General features: G+C 49.8%; 1 protein-coding gene across 4 annotated transcripts in view; it reads left to right on the forward strand.

The window, feature by feature from the left end:
- The first annotated feature begins 8,790 nt into the window (after positions 1–8,790).
- The window catches only part of DNMBP (dynamin binding protein), a 483,425-nt gene continuing 479,103 nt past the window's right edge, over positions 8,791–13,112 (forward strand). For all 4 annotated transcript variants that reach the window (XM_085606286.1, XM_085606284.1, XM_085606291.1 and 1 more), the window contains exon 1: positions 8,791–8,994. The gene's annotated coding sequence lies outside the window, so the exon portion shown is untranslated. The remainder of the gene's footprint in view (positions 8,995–13,112) is intronic.

Raw genomic sequence — 13,112 nt, forward strand, 5'->3', positions numbered from 1 at the left:
TGCCGCGGTGTTCTGCACGCGTTGCAGTCGTGCTATCTCCGCTTTGTTGGCCCCCAGAAGTAAGATATTGGCGTAGTCCAAGCGGGAGAGAATTGTGGCTTGGACAATCATTTGGCGAACCTTGGAGTCAAAGAAGCCGAGTATAGGTTTGAGGCTCCTTAACAGGCCCACACAGGTGGCCGCTACCTTTTTTGTGTGGGTCTGGAAGTTTAGTGAGGAGTCCATCCAGACGCCAAGGTTTTTGACCAAGGATTTGGGGGGTGGAATGGTGCCCAGTGACGAAGGCCACCAGTGCTGGTTCCAGTGGCTAGTATTCTTTCCAAGGAGCAGCACCTCCGTCTTTCCTGCATTCAACTGCAGGCAGTTGTCTGTCATCCACTGGGCCACAGCAGCCAGACCATCTCTGAACCTTGTGGTAGAGGTAGAGGGACCTTCGGTGAGAGTGATGGCCAGCTGCGTGTCATCGGCGTATGGCACCAGCGTGAGGTCCCATTCTCTGGCTACTACGGCAAGTGGTTGCACATATAGGTTGAAAAGGGATGGGCTGAGTGTAGAGCCCTGAGGGACTCCCTGTCCGATGGAATGGGACTGGGAGAGGAATGGAGGAGCTGAAACCCGAAAAGTTCTGTCTTTCAGGAAGGAACGGAACCATTCCAAGGCAAGGCCTGAGATTCCCACAGTAGCCAGACGATTTAACAGAATGTTATGAGATACCGTGTCAAAGGCAGCGCTGAGGTCCAATAGGATCAGCGCAGCACTTTGACCGGCATCAAGTATCGTCCGGAGATGTTCCGACGTGGCTAGGAGGGCAGACTCAGTGCTGTGGCCCGACCTAAACCCGTTTTGGGATGGGTCTAAGATGTTATTTTGATCCATGTGTTTAGAGAAGATGATGTTCACATGGGCCTCTGCGAGTTTGGACAACCATGGGAGCAATGAGATGGGTCTAAAATTCTCCGGTTTGGAGGTGTCAAGGGTCGGTTTTTTAATAATGGGAGAGACCCACGCTTGTTTCCAAGCAGTCGGGACCCTAGCCGAGGAGAAGGAAAGATTCAAAATGAATGCCATGGAAGGTAGAAAAAAATCTAGGGATTCGATGAAGTGGGCCGGTCTCATAGGGTCTGCTGGGGAACCAGATTTAACTTTCCTACATAGTTTAGTAAGGTCCTCATGAGAGATTTCAGGGATGTGCATCAGCGTGGTGCCGTTACTAATGGGTATAGGGGGGCTGAGTGCTGTATCAGAGTGCTGTGGGAAGGTTTTATAGATTTTTTGCACTTTTTCAGTGAAGAATGTGGCAAGGTCCTCACATTGCTGCGCAGACGTAATGCTGGATGAAGGAGATTTGCTACTCTGCAGTTCTTCTACAAGTTTGAATACCACTTTGGCGGGGTTAGGACTGGAATTAATTTCTTCAGCATAGAAGGCGGCGCGTGTAGAGCAAATAGCTTTGTGGAATAGCTTTTGTTTGGACAGATGTCTCTGTCATTGTAATCTCGCCTCCAGGCTCTTTCAGCTTTCTTACATTCCTTCCGCATGAATTTCAGGGTGTTGTTGTACCATGGGTTGGAGGGGGAACTGCGTCCCTTAGTCCATTTGAGGGGGATGAGAGCATCAAGACCTTGAGTGATCCAGTCATGGAAGGCCGCATATGTAGTATTGATGTTCATATGTGCCTCTTGATGGAATTCTCCTAAGGTGGAATGCAGGTCACTGGTTGAGAGTTTATGCCATGGTCTTTTTAGGCGGTGGGTAGGCTCAGCCCTGTTGAACATTTCCTTAATCAATATAGTGAATTTGATTAGGTAATGGTCTGTCCATCCCATGGGTTTGGGCGTCTCTGTTATAGTCTCTGGGATGTTAGTGAAGACAGGGTCTAGTATATGTCCAGCGGAATAGGTAGCGTCCTGAATCAGCGGGTAGAGTTGTAGGTCTGACAGGTCGGTCAGAAGATTTTTAATGATGGAATCTTGATTCCGATCGAAATGGAGATTAAGGTCTCCTAATATGGTGAAGTTTGCCGAGCCCACCACGAGGGAGCTCGCCACTTCAAAGAGAGCTTCAATGAATGTAGACGTGGGTCCGGGGGGTCGATAAATGTAAAGGCCAGATAGAGAGAAATGGGGGCCCGCTGTGATCTTAAAGCGAGCACTTTCACAGCTCGAGATATTTTCTTTGATAAAGGAGCAGAGAAATTGCTTTTTGTATATGACAGCAATGCCGCCACCTCTAGTGTCTCTATTTATTGATTTCATTTGGTAGCTCTCTGGTAGCGTAAGGTTAGATACACTAGTCATATCATCATGAAGCCAGGTTTCGCAAATAAAGAGAATGTCAGGGTTCTCTTCGAGTAGGAGGGTGTGAACCTCTAGGTGGTGCTTAGCGAGAGACCTAACATTTAGTTGTAGGATGGTGAGAGGGGTTTGTTTATGCACAACTGAGAGGCGTCTAGGTAGACAGGGGCTGGGTGTAGAAAAATGACATGTCTTACATTGAAGGCATGTTTGTCCGAGATGTCCCAATATTCTCTCGCAGCTCTTTCCAGGGTTCAGGACGACAAGGAGTTCTATGTCATAGTGGTAGATTTCCCGTGTGGCTTGGCCAGGGGGACAGGCGAGAGGCGATGTCTTGGCGAGGACGGGCGCAGACGGGCTTGCCTTAGGCGCGCCTTCGGCGCGCAAACGGCGCGCCTGCTGCGCCCGTTAATATAACACAATTTAGTGACACACAAGTTTTTAAAAAGGTACGTGGCGCTCCCGGCTTCCGCCTCAGGAGGGTGCGTGGGTCTGAAGTAAACACTCGTATTCAGCGTTTTATACAGATTAGGGCGGGGGCGTGGCCTCGCGCCTCGCCGGCAATGGCGGCAGGAATAGTTTTTGAACTCGAGTCCGCAACAGCGCTGAGTCCGCTGTGCGGTGAGCTTAAGGATCAGGCAACAGAGTCCTGAGGTGCCAGGAAATGAAGTGAGTAGTTAAAAATATAACACAATTTAGTGACACACAAGTTTTTAAAAAGGTACGTGGCGCTCCCGGCTTCCGCCTCAGGAGGGTGCGTGGGTCTGAAGTAAACACTCGTATTCAGCGTTTTATACAGATTAGGGCGGGGGCGTGGCCTCGCGCCTCGCCGGCAATGGGAATAGTTTTTGAACTCGAGTCCGCAACAGCGCTGAGTCTGCTCTGCTGTGCGGTGAGCTTAAGGATCAGGCAACGGAGTCCTGAGGTGCCAGGAAATGAAGTGAGTAGTTAAAAATATAACACAATTTAGTGACACACAAGTTTTTAAAAAGGTACGTGGCGCTCCCGGCTTCCGCCTCAGGAGGGTGCGTGGGTCTGAAGTAAACACTCGTATTCAGCGTTTTATACAGATTAGGGCAGTCGGAACTTGCCACTAGTTATTCTATTACGGAGCAGCACCAAGTCTCCTTTTTCAATGATCAGAGGTCGTGCCCGCCTCCTCTGACTGACTTGAGCATGCGATTTTAGACGTCTCGAGTCCACTTGGGCTTCATCAGACCTCTCGGACACCATTGAGGGTGGTGTGGAATAGAATTGGTGATCACTCTCCCCATGAGGAGATGGGCTGGCGCTACCCCTGTGGTGGTATGGGGCGTCTGGCGATAGTTTCGTAGAAAGGTGAAGATGTCTAACTCAACAGATTGACCTTTGTCATGAGCAATGCGTATCACTTTATTTAAGGTTTGCATAAAACGTTCTACTTCCCCATTCACTTGCGGCCACCTTGGGGTAATTCTCCGATGGCGGACGCCAAGGGCACTTAGATAGGTGGCTATCTCTTGCCCTTTGAATGGGGGCCCATTGTCAGTCCGCAGTTCCTGTATGAGACCGTGAGTGGCCATGACCTTCTCAAGTTTCGGGATAACTTCGGAAGCACTGGCTGAAGCAATGATCTCGACCTCTGGGTATTTAGAGTGATCATCAATGGCCACGAAGGTGTGTCGACCGTCGGGGAGACTGCCAAAATCAAGGCTGACACATGACCAGGGTGTTTGCGGCCTGGGTTCTGCCCGAAGCGGAGCTGGACGCGGGATGTCTCCCATTACTTGACACGAAGAGCAGGAGCGAACTGTGGATTCCACCAGTTCATCCATGAGAGGAAACCATACCTTGGTGCGTAGCCTGGACTTGGCCTTGACCATGCCTTGGTGTCCGACATGGGCTAGCTGAACAACTCTGGCTGTCAAAGCAGTCGGAATGACCAGACGATGTCCTCTCATCAAACATCCGGTAGCGTCTTCAGTGAGCTCCTCTCGGACGTGGTACAATCCGTCCATTATGCGCTGGGCATTGACAGTCAATATCTTCCATTCGTCTTTGGCCTTGCACCAGTTACCATTCTTGAGGGCCGCTCGGGCTCGTTGCAAACACTCATCTTTGCGGGTCTCCTCTCGAAGATCCTCCATGGAGAGTGGGAGAGGGCATGACCGAGCTGTGATACACTTCACGTATTCTTCGGTGTCAGCAGCATCTTCCATTTCCTGAGCCGTGGCAGCCCTGGGGTGACGTGATAGATAATCTGCAGGATTCCGAGATCCTGGTTGATGGTTAACTCAGCAATTATAATTCTGTAGCTGCAACATCCACTTCTCGATCCAAGGTGGCGGTTTGGTGGAAGTGCCTGAGAAAAGAGCTACAAGAGGTTTGTGGTCTGTCATTACTACAAACGGCTTGCCATAGACATAAAGGTGAAAGTAGCGGCACCCCCAGTGAATAGCGATGGCTTCTTTTTCAATTTGGGAGTAGCGCTGGTCTGTCTCGGTAAGGGAGCGGCTGGCATATGCTACGGGATCCCAATCCTCCTCTTCGTGTCGCCGCTGCAATAGAACAGCACCGAGTCCTATCGGGCCAGCGTCTACGGCTATCGAGGTCATTTTCCATGGGTCAAAAAAAAAACAGTGTGGTCGCTTCTGAGAGTGCGTCCTTGATGTTTGCGAAGGTATTGGCCTGGTCTGGGCCCCACTTCCAGGGCGTGGAGTCCTTCGTGAGGTCCCGTAGGGGTTGAGTGAGCGTAGTGAGGTCTCGTATAAACCTCCCGCAGTAGTTTACCATGCCAAGGAAACTACGGACCTCAGTGACATTGGTGGGGGCAACAGCATTTTTTATGTCCTTGACTTTGTAGGGGTCCGGGTTAACTCCTTCGGTGGAGAATGTGTATCCAAAGAACTGGAGCTTTGTTTTCAAAAATTCACAATTCTCCCTATGGAGAGTGAGTCCGGCGTCCTGCAGTCGGCGAAGGACTTGAGTCAGACGTGAATTATGCTCCGGGATACTCTTAGCATGTACCATGATGTCATCACTGACATTGATCACCCCGGGTATGTCCATGATTAGTTCATGTATTATGTTCTGAAAGACCTCCGCCGCACTGGACACCCCAAAACTCAGGCGAGTATACCTTCGGAGTCCCACATGGGTTGAAAAGGTTGTGATGTTGCGGGACGTTTCATCCAGTACCAGCTGGTGAAACCCGGACCTTAGGTCCAACTTGGAGAACCAACAGGCCCCAGCCATTTCCCCTATCAGGTCGTCTATAGTCGGAGTGATATGACGTTCTCTCTTGATCGTGGCATTGGGTAGCCTCATGTCCACGCAAATTCTCACTGCCCCCGGTTGTTTGGGCTTCCGGGTTACGACTATCAGGGACACCCACGGAGTGGGCCCTGTGACCTTTTCAATGATTCTGGCAGCTTCTAGCTTTTTTAATTCTTCTTCCACCAGAGGACGCAGGTGAAACGCTATTCGTCGGTGGCGTAGATCCACAGGCTGTACTGTAGGGTCGATGTGGAGATGAACCTCTTTGCCTTTAAATTTCCCAAGGCCTTTGAAGACCTCCGAAAACTCTGTCACAATGTGTTGAATCGATTCCTGGTGCACCCCGAATGCAAAGGTTACCACCCCTAAGTCTTCCGCAGCCCGACACCCTAGTAACATACCTTGTCTGTCTTCAGTAACATACACATTGGTGTCAAGGGAGTTCGTGCCGTGAGAGATGGCCGTCCTGAACCAGCCTCGTATCTTCAATGGAGTATCCTGTCCATAGGCAAAGACCGTGATTGCTGACGGGTGTAGGTTTGGCGCCGGAGACATCTTTTCGTACACCGCAGAGGCCATGATGTTGATCGTAGCACCGGTGTCAACCACAGCCATGACATCTTGGTGCCCTACTCGAATGTTGCACTGGGGCAATCGCCGTGCTTTCCGGGTTGTCGTCCCGATCATGTGCACTTTGTGGACTACCCTCTCTTCTTCCTTGTCATCATCCATGTCACTGGGCTCTCTCCCACCCTCCGGAATCGTGTTAACTTCTTGCCGAGGCTTCCTATATCGCTTGGATCTGCAAACTTTCTCGAAATGATTGAATCGCCCACATCCCGAGCACTTCTTGCCTCTGGCTGGACATTCTGCCGCTTTGTGGGGTAGTCCTCCACAGTATCCACCGCTTCTTCCTTGTCCTGAAGGCATTGCCCTTGTGTCCTTCTTGTTTCATCTGGCTGGCGGCTTGGTTGTCACCGCATTCACCGGCTCTGTCTTGACTGGTGATTGGAGGGCAGCCTCCATATGGGCTGCGCGGGCCTTTGACAGTTCTTTGGTGCGGCCTAGGGTCAATATGTCGGTCAGCGACTTTCCTGCCTCCTCCAGGATCCGTTCCCGGAGCTTGGCCGATGCGCAGCCCTGAATTATCTGTCCCCTAATCTCTTCTGTTTCGTCGCGGAATCTGCACGTGGAGGCTAGGTTCTTGAGCCTTGCGTGGAAAGTATCCAGTGGCTCCTCCGGTAGTTGGCGCGCTTGCCTGAATATAAACCCCTCATAATCCTGATTAGCCATTGGTTCGAAATACCCGTTGAGAGCGTTTATCAAGGTGTGGTGTATTTTGGGCGTGGCCTCGACGAGTGTTTTGGTGATGTTATGAATGTCTTTACCCCCAAGATGTAGTAGCATGGCTCTTTTCTGGTCCTTATGGACTTTGGTGGCTTCGAAGAAGATTTTCAGCCGGTCCAGCCAGTCTTTCCACTTTGGCGCGAGTGATGACGGGGACCCTTCCACTAAGAATGGTTCTATCTGGGGAATCGTCGACATGGTTGTCTGCCCTGTGTGTTGTAGGGTGTCTCCCTACTGGCATCTGTGTGCCTTTCCGTTTTACTGAGGATGTGCTGCGGTCCGTCACCTCACTTGTGTAACCCCTCTTTTGGCCCTTCGTCCAGTGTGACTGCTGCCCAAGTTTGTTTTAATGGGGCAGTGCCCTTTTTTTCCTTGGGGCTCTGACAGCTGCCAATGCTTGATTGTTGTTGGGAGCTTGGGACTGCTTGGGGCTACCAGTGCTTAGTGCCTAGTGACACCTTGGGGTGCTTGGGGTCTGCTTGGTGCTTCTTTGCCCCTTAGGACTGCCAATGCTTGTTTTTATTTTTGACTTTGGGCTGCCAATGCTTGTTTATTTCCACTAGGGGGCTGCCACTCCCCCTTCCTTGTCCATCAAGCAGCCTTGTTGCGCGCTGCACTCCTCCCCCAGTCTCCTCACCACAACGGAGATCCCTCAGGCCAGCTTGTTCCTTCCACCGCCGGCTGCAGCAGTGTCATCAGGGCCTGCAGCGCGGTGGAGGTGCCAGACACCACGCGGTCCTGCGCGCACATGTGCGCGCGCTTCCCAGCTTCCTGGAACGGCCTCACAGCACGGGCCCCGGTCGAGAGCGGTGCACTGCAGCGACGCAGACGCCTCCCGCTGACCGGAGGGCCTCGTGGGAGCTATTCACCGCCGGGGGATTCCAGGGCACAGCGCACCGCGGCACGAGCACCACGAGGGCGATGAGAACCCTCGCGGCCGCCGTACGGTGCAGGAGGAGGGCACGCCCACCCTCGTCGCCAGCTGTTGTGTCGGGTGAGTGCCTGCGTAGCGAGGGGGCTCCGACACAGGGGGGGTTTAACCTGGATGCACTAGGACCTTAATGACCACAGGACACAGAGCTTGTATGCGATGGGATCGCCGTCTGTCGCCCAACTGGCGTACGTACGTGCGCACCCTATTTATTGTATATCGCGATCACCTGACTATCACGGTGCGTGCCTGTTACGTCACAGGCACGACACAACACATGCGCTGCGTTCGCTAGGCGAGACCTAAAAAGGAGGTTCTGTGTTATACACTATTTGCCTAGGGTCACACAGTTTGGACAAACAGGAAAGCCAGTATTATTTCTAAGTTACTTGGCTTCACATTTCGAAAAACCCACTCAGGAAGGTGGTTCCAGGAGGAAATGGTAACTATGCATGCTTCATGGTCCTTGCCATATGCCTTAAAGTACATATTGTTCTGTGTTTGTGCAACAGTAATTCGATATTGGCCTGCTTCCCCTATCGTCTTCTGTTGCAGCATAGCAGCGTGTCCATGAAAACTAGAGCAGGTATGCTGCCCGTCCAGAGCACGGGAGAGCCCGCGCATGCGCATACTGGCTTTAATAGATACCATCTGGCAGTAATGTTGCACTTTCTGGCAGGAATTGGTCCAACTGGAGTTTCTCAGACAGCTCAAGTCGTCAGATTGTACCACGAGTTCTTTTTTATTCTTATTTTTTTAAGAAACGCGTGAGCATACTATTTCACAACTGCACTGGAAAGAGTGTGCTTGTGTATTGAAGACAGGCGAGCTACCTGACAAGAAAGAAGCATTTTCTGTTGGAACAAGATGCTGGCATAGTGTACTCTCCCAAATTTACATGACCACGCCCCTTTAACTCAAACACGCCTTTTCCTTTTCGAGCATGCGCAGAAGTCCCAGGAATTCCCTATTCTGTCAGGAAAACCACTAGCTGGCAGAGGCGTAGCACATCAACACGGAGAGCGCCTGGATTGGGGGGCTCTCTCTCGGGGCATGGCAGCTCGCAGGCTGAGGCGGAATGCGCAGCCTGTGGAGCGGGCAGTCTGCGTCGGACCTTCTGGAAGTTCAAGCTGATTTTGCCGCGACTAAACCACAAAGGGGCACTAGGTAAGAAACGTTGCCTGTGTTATGTCACTTGCACTGCATAGCGCGCATTCCTCCATTGGTATGACCTCGTAGCGCTAGCGGCTGCCTTGGCCACCTTTCCTAGAGGAGTTGGAGTTTTTCGTCGCTAATGAAATGGTCGCAGTTTGATTCCGTCTCCGGTGTAGGCTCATCAATGGAAGGCGGGGGCCCTCCTGTTCGTATGCAAGACTCCCGACAAGTGATGGAAAAGGCAAAAAAGTTCTCCGGGAATCTACAAATTTAGCGCTGGTGGGCGTCATAGAGGGGGTGAAGCCGAAAGGGGGCAAAGTCAGTGACAGCCATCCTACCGCCGCTTGTAAACATGGATATTTTTTGTTGAGTTTTGAAACAGGATAATATAGGTTTAAAATCGTGAATTCCAAAGGACGTTTGAATTATTTTTTATATCCTTTGCCTCAGGCACAGTGTTTCCAACTAGAAATGCTGTAAAGCTGTGTAAGAGAGATGGTTGTGTGAACGTTAAGACTCAGTGTATTATAGTGGCTGGTAAGAAATGTAGTGGTTAAGGCACCTGCTGCAGAGATCTGAAGGTTATTGTTATATTGGTTTGCATCACCACACAATACTTTAACGAAGTGTTTTAAATGGGCAGGTGCTCTCCCGTACTGAGTACCAGCACTTCATAATTTGAAAGAGTACATCTGTATTCCCATTCAAAGCACTGCCCTACAGCTTTAAATGCCTCTTGCTGAGTGTAGCCTGCTAGTTCCAATTTTTTCATTTACAGAAAGTTGGCGCAGTACGTTAATAGTAGGGTGACCAACTGGCATTGGTGCAAATTCAGGACGGTGAGTGTAAAAATTCAGGACAAAGGGTCAAAATTCGGGACACAAATTCAGGACAAGAGGTCAAAATTTAGGATAAAACTTCAGGACAATAGGTACGTTTTACAGACACATCAGAGGAGGTCGCGCAATAGTATATAAGTAAGCCCAGCCATATCCAAACATATTCAACCATTTGCAAACCTATCCATCATGTATCCTTCCATCTATCATTTCACTCATCCATCTCTTCATCCATCCTTTCACTCATCCATCCATCATCCATCCATCTACCCTTTCACCCTATCCATCTGTACACTAATCCATCCACTCTTCTACCCATCCATCCATTCACTCATCCATCCAGCCATTTACCCTTTCACCCATCCTTTCACTTACTAATCCATCCACCCAGTCACTCATCCTTCCACCCATCCACCCTTTGTCATCCATCCATCCTCCCTTTCTCTCTTCATCGACCCTTTCACTTAGCCATCCTTCGTCCCATCCATCTACTCATCCACTCATGAATCCATCCTTTGACCCTATCACTCATCCATCCTTTCTCTCATCCATTTATCCTTTCACTCCTTCACTCATCTATTCATCCTTTTGTCCACTTACCCTCCCTTTCACTCACTCATCCATCCATCCACCCTTTCACTCATCCGTCCATCCATTCACCCTTGCACTTATCAATTCATCAATCCATCCATCATTTCACCCATCCATCCACCCACCCACTCACTCATCATCCACCTTTTCACTCATCCATCCACCCTTTTACCCATCCAGCTACCCTTCGACCCATACATCCAGCTATTTACCTTTTCTCTCATCCATCCTTCCACTCACTCATCAATCCTCTCTCATTATCCATCTATTCAATCTTTCATTCATCCATTCACCCTTTCACTAATTCATCCAGCTATCCACCCATCCCTTCACTTACTCACTCGCTCACCTTTTCATATTAATTTTGAGCTGAACCTTTTGAGAAGAGGCCCATCAAGAACTTCACCCTCGCTGCAGGAGCCATTACAGGACTGGGACAGAAGCCACCCAGGGCAGAGACAGGATCCACCACAGGGGGGACAGGAGCCATCACAGGGGGGGGGACAGGAGCCATCACAGGGGGGGACAGGAGCCATCACAGGGGGGACAGGAGCCATCACAGGCGGGGGGGGGGGACAGGAGCCACCACATGGGGGGACAGGAGCCATCACTGGGGGTGGGGAGCAGGAGCCATCACAGGAGGGGGAACGGGATCCACCAGGGTGGGCACAGGGGTGGGCATGCAGTATTCTAGCATCATCGTGGTCTCTTCCAGGGTGGGGTAGGGTTCCTCACCCCCTCCTGGACAAGACAACCAGACGACAGGTTCTCTTTCTAAAATATTAGATTTGCCATCCCCCACTGTGATGTACAGTACTTAAAGGAGATACTAAAAAAGAACTGATTTAACTGATTGTCCTCCATACTTTGTTAATCAGTGTGGGTGCGACTGTGCCATTTCTTTATTTTATTACATTATAGACTGCATGTTTTAAGAACCGAGGTTTGCTTACAATTTAGTAACAGTAATTAAGCTCTGTGAAGAGAACCACGTGCTGCCTTGGTGTAATCAGGGCCGGTTCAATGATTTTTGGGGCCCTGGGCAGAAAGGGAATGTGTGAGGCCTCTCTAAATTGCAGAGACATGACGCATTCAGGGCTGTTTGCATCTGAATAGATGCCCCTGCTCCTGAAGCTGCAGCCCCTCCCTCTCAGTCACATTCAAGCTAGGCCTGGGCGGTAAATTCCGTTCCGCTCGCGGAATTTGCGTAATTTCGCGTTCCGCGGAGAACGCGAAATTGCTAAAAAGTCTGCTTTCCGCGATTTCGCGAAATTTTTGCTTGTTCGCGATCTCAAAATGCGTGTTCGCGAGATATTTCTCCCCGAGCACGCAAACAGCAATTGTGAACAGGAAAAAAGCATCGCGAACAAGCAATTCCGCGTGTTCGCGGAATTTCTGCGTGTTCGCGGAGATTTTTTACCGTTTCGCGGAGATTTGCGTAACGCGATTCCGCAAATTCCGCCCACCCCTAATTCAAGCACCTCTTAACAGCCCATCCAGGGCTGAAGGTGTGAGGGTTGCCATCCCCGCTGTGCCTCTCCAATGCTGCTGGGTATCTGAGCTTTGGTACTGCATCGGAGTCTGTTACACCCGACCTCAGCAGCATCGGAGTCAAGAAGGGAGGTGGGTGGAAGCTGTGCCGGCTTTAGGGTGGTGCGACCGGTGCCCGGTTAAAATTACGGACAAATGGCGCCCGTTAAAGAATCCTTCACGGACAACGGACAGACGGCCGAAATTACGGACTGTCCGTGAAATTTACGGACGGTTGGTCACCCTAGTTAATAGGGTTGTTGCGGGGAACCTTGTGTACATTGCTGGTCACTAGTTTCAATACAGGTATTATTTTATAGATGGGTGGAGTATTTGTTGAATGAAAACACCCGATTGTAATTTGCAGGGCCACTATGTTTGATGTTTGAACCTTTGCTGGTTTAACTCAATCTTTATTACTTACAAGGTTAATAAATTGCTTACCTTTAAGTAGCGTAGTAAGTAACACCTATTATTATGTAGCAAAAATAATTATGTTTAAATTGTGTGTTGTGTAAGTGGTTATTAACTGTGTAATTACGCTCTTTGATCTGCATTCCATGCATAAATTAAAAATACGCATAGACCTAAATACCTTGCATATGTAGAGCTTAATAAAGTAAATTCTGCTCATATACAGTAGCAAGCCAGCTTAGTGAGTTAGTTATATTAAAGGCGATGGTGCACAGTCTAGACTTTTGGTGCGACTGTAAGCCAGGTCTGAGATCGATATATATCTCGATCAAGGGATTTATTGTGACATCAAGAGCTTTTCACCCTTGAAGTATCTTACACCCTCCAGGGTCCTTATGATAAATAGGGACTCTGCCCCAGTCTGCGCCCAGCGCGCCTTTAAATGGGTACTGCGAACAAAGACTAGGATAATGCGCCATGTGTACACTGAATGTGCTTTTTCCAGTTCAGATGCAAACTTGCACTTGCAACATGCACATGTACTGGGTACAGCGCATTAGAGGTTGCTTAAAGTCGCTCAAACACTTACACTATGCTGATGACAACTGGCCTGCACTTCAATGTATTCTGGCAAAATATTGTGAGATGCAAATATTATAATGTCAAGAAGATTGTGTGACAGAATATATGGATTTAACCCAGATCTGTTGACTGGGGGTGAATGTATGATTTATTCAGCATTCCGTCCATCATTTG

The sequence above is a fragment of the Triturus cristatus genome, chromosome 1_2, assembly GCF_964204655.1.
Source record: "Triturus cristatus chromosome 1_2, aTriCri1.1, whole genome shotgun sequence".
Lineage (NCBI taxonomy): Eukaryota > Metazoa > Chordata > Amphibia > Caudata > Salamandridae > Triturus > Triturus cristatus.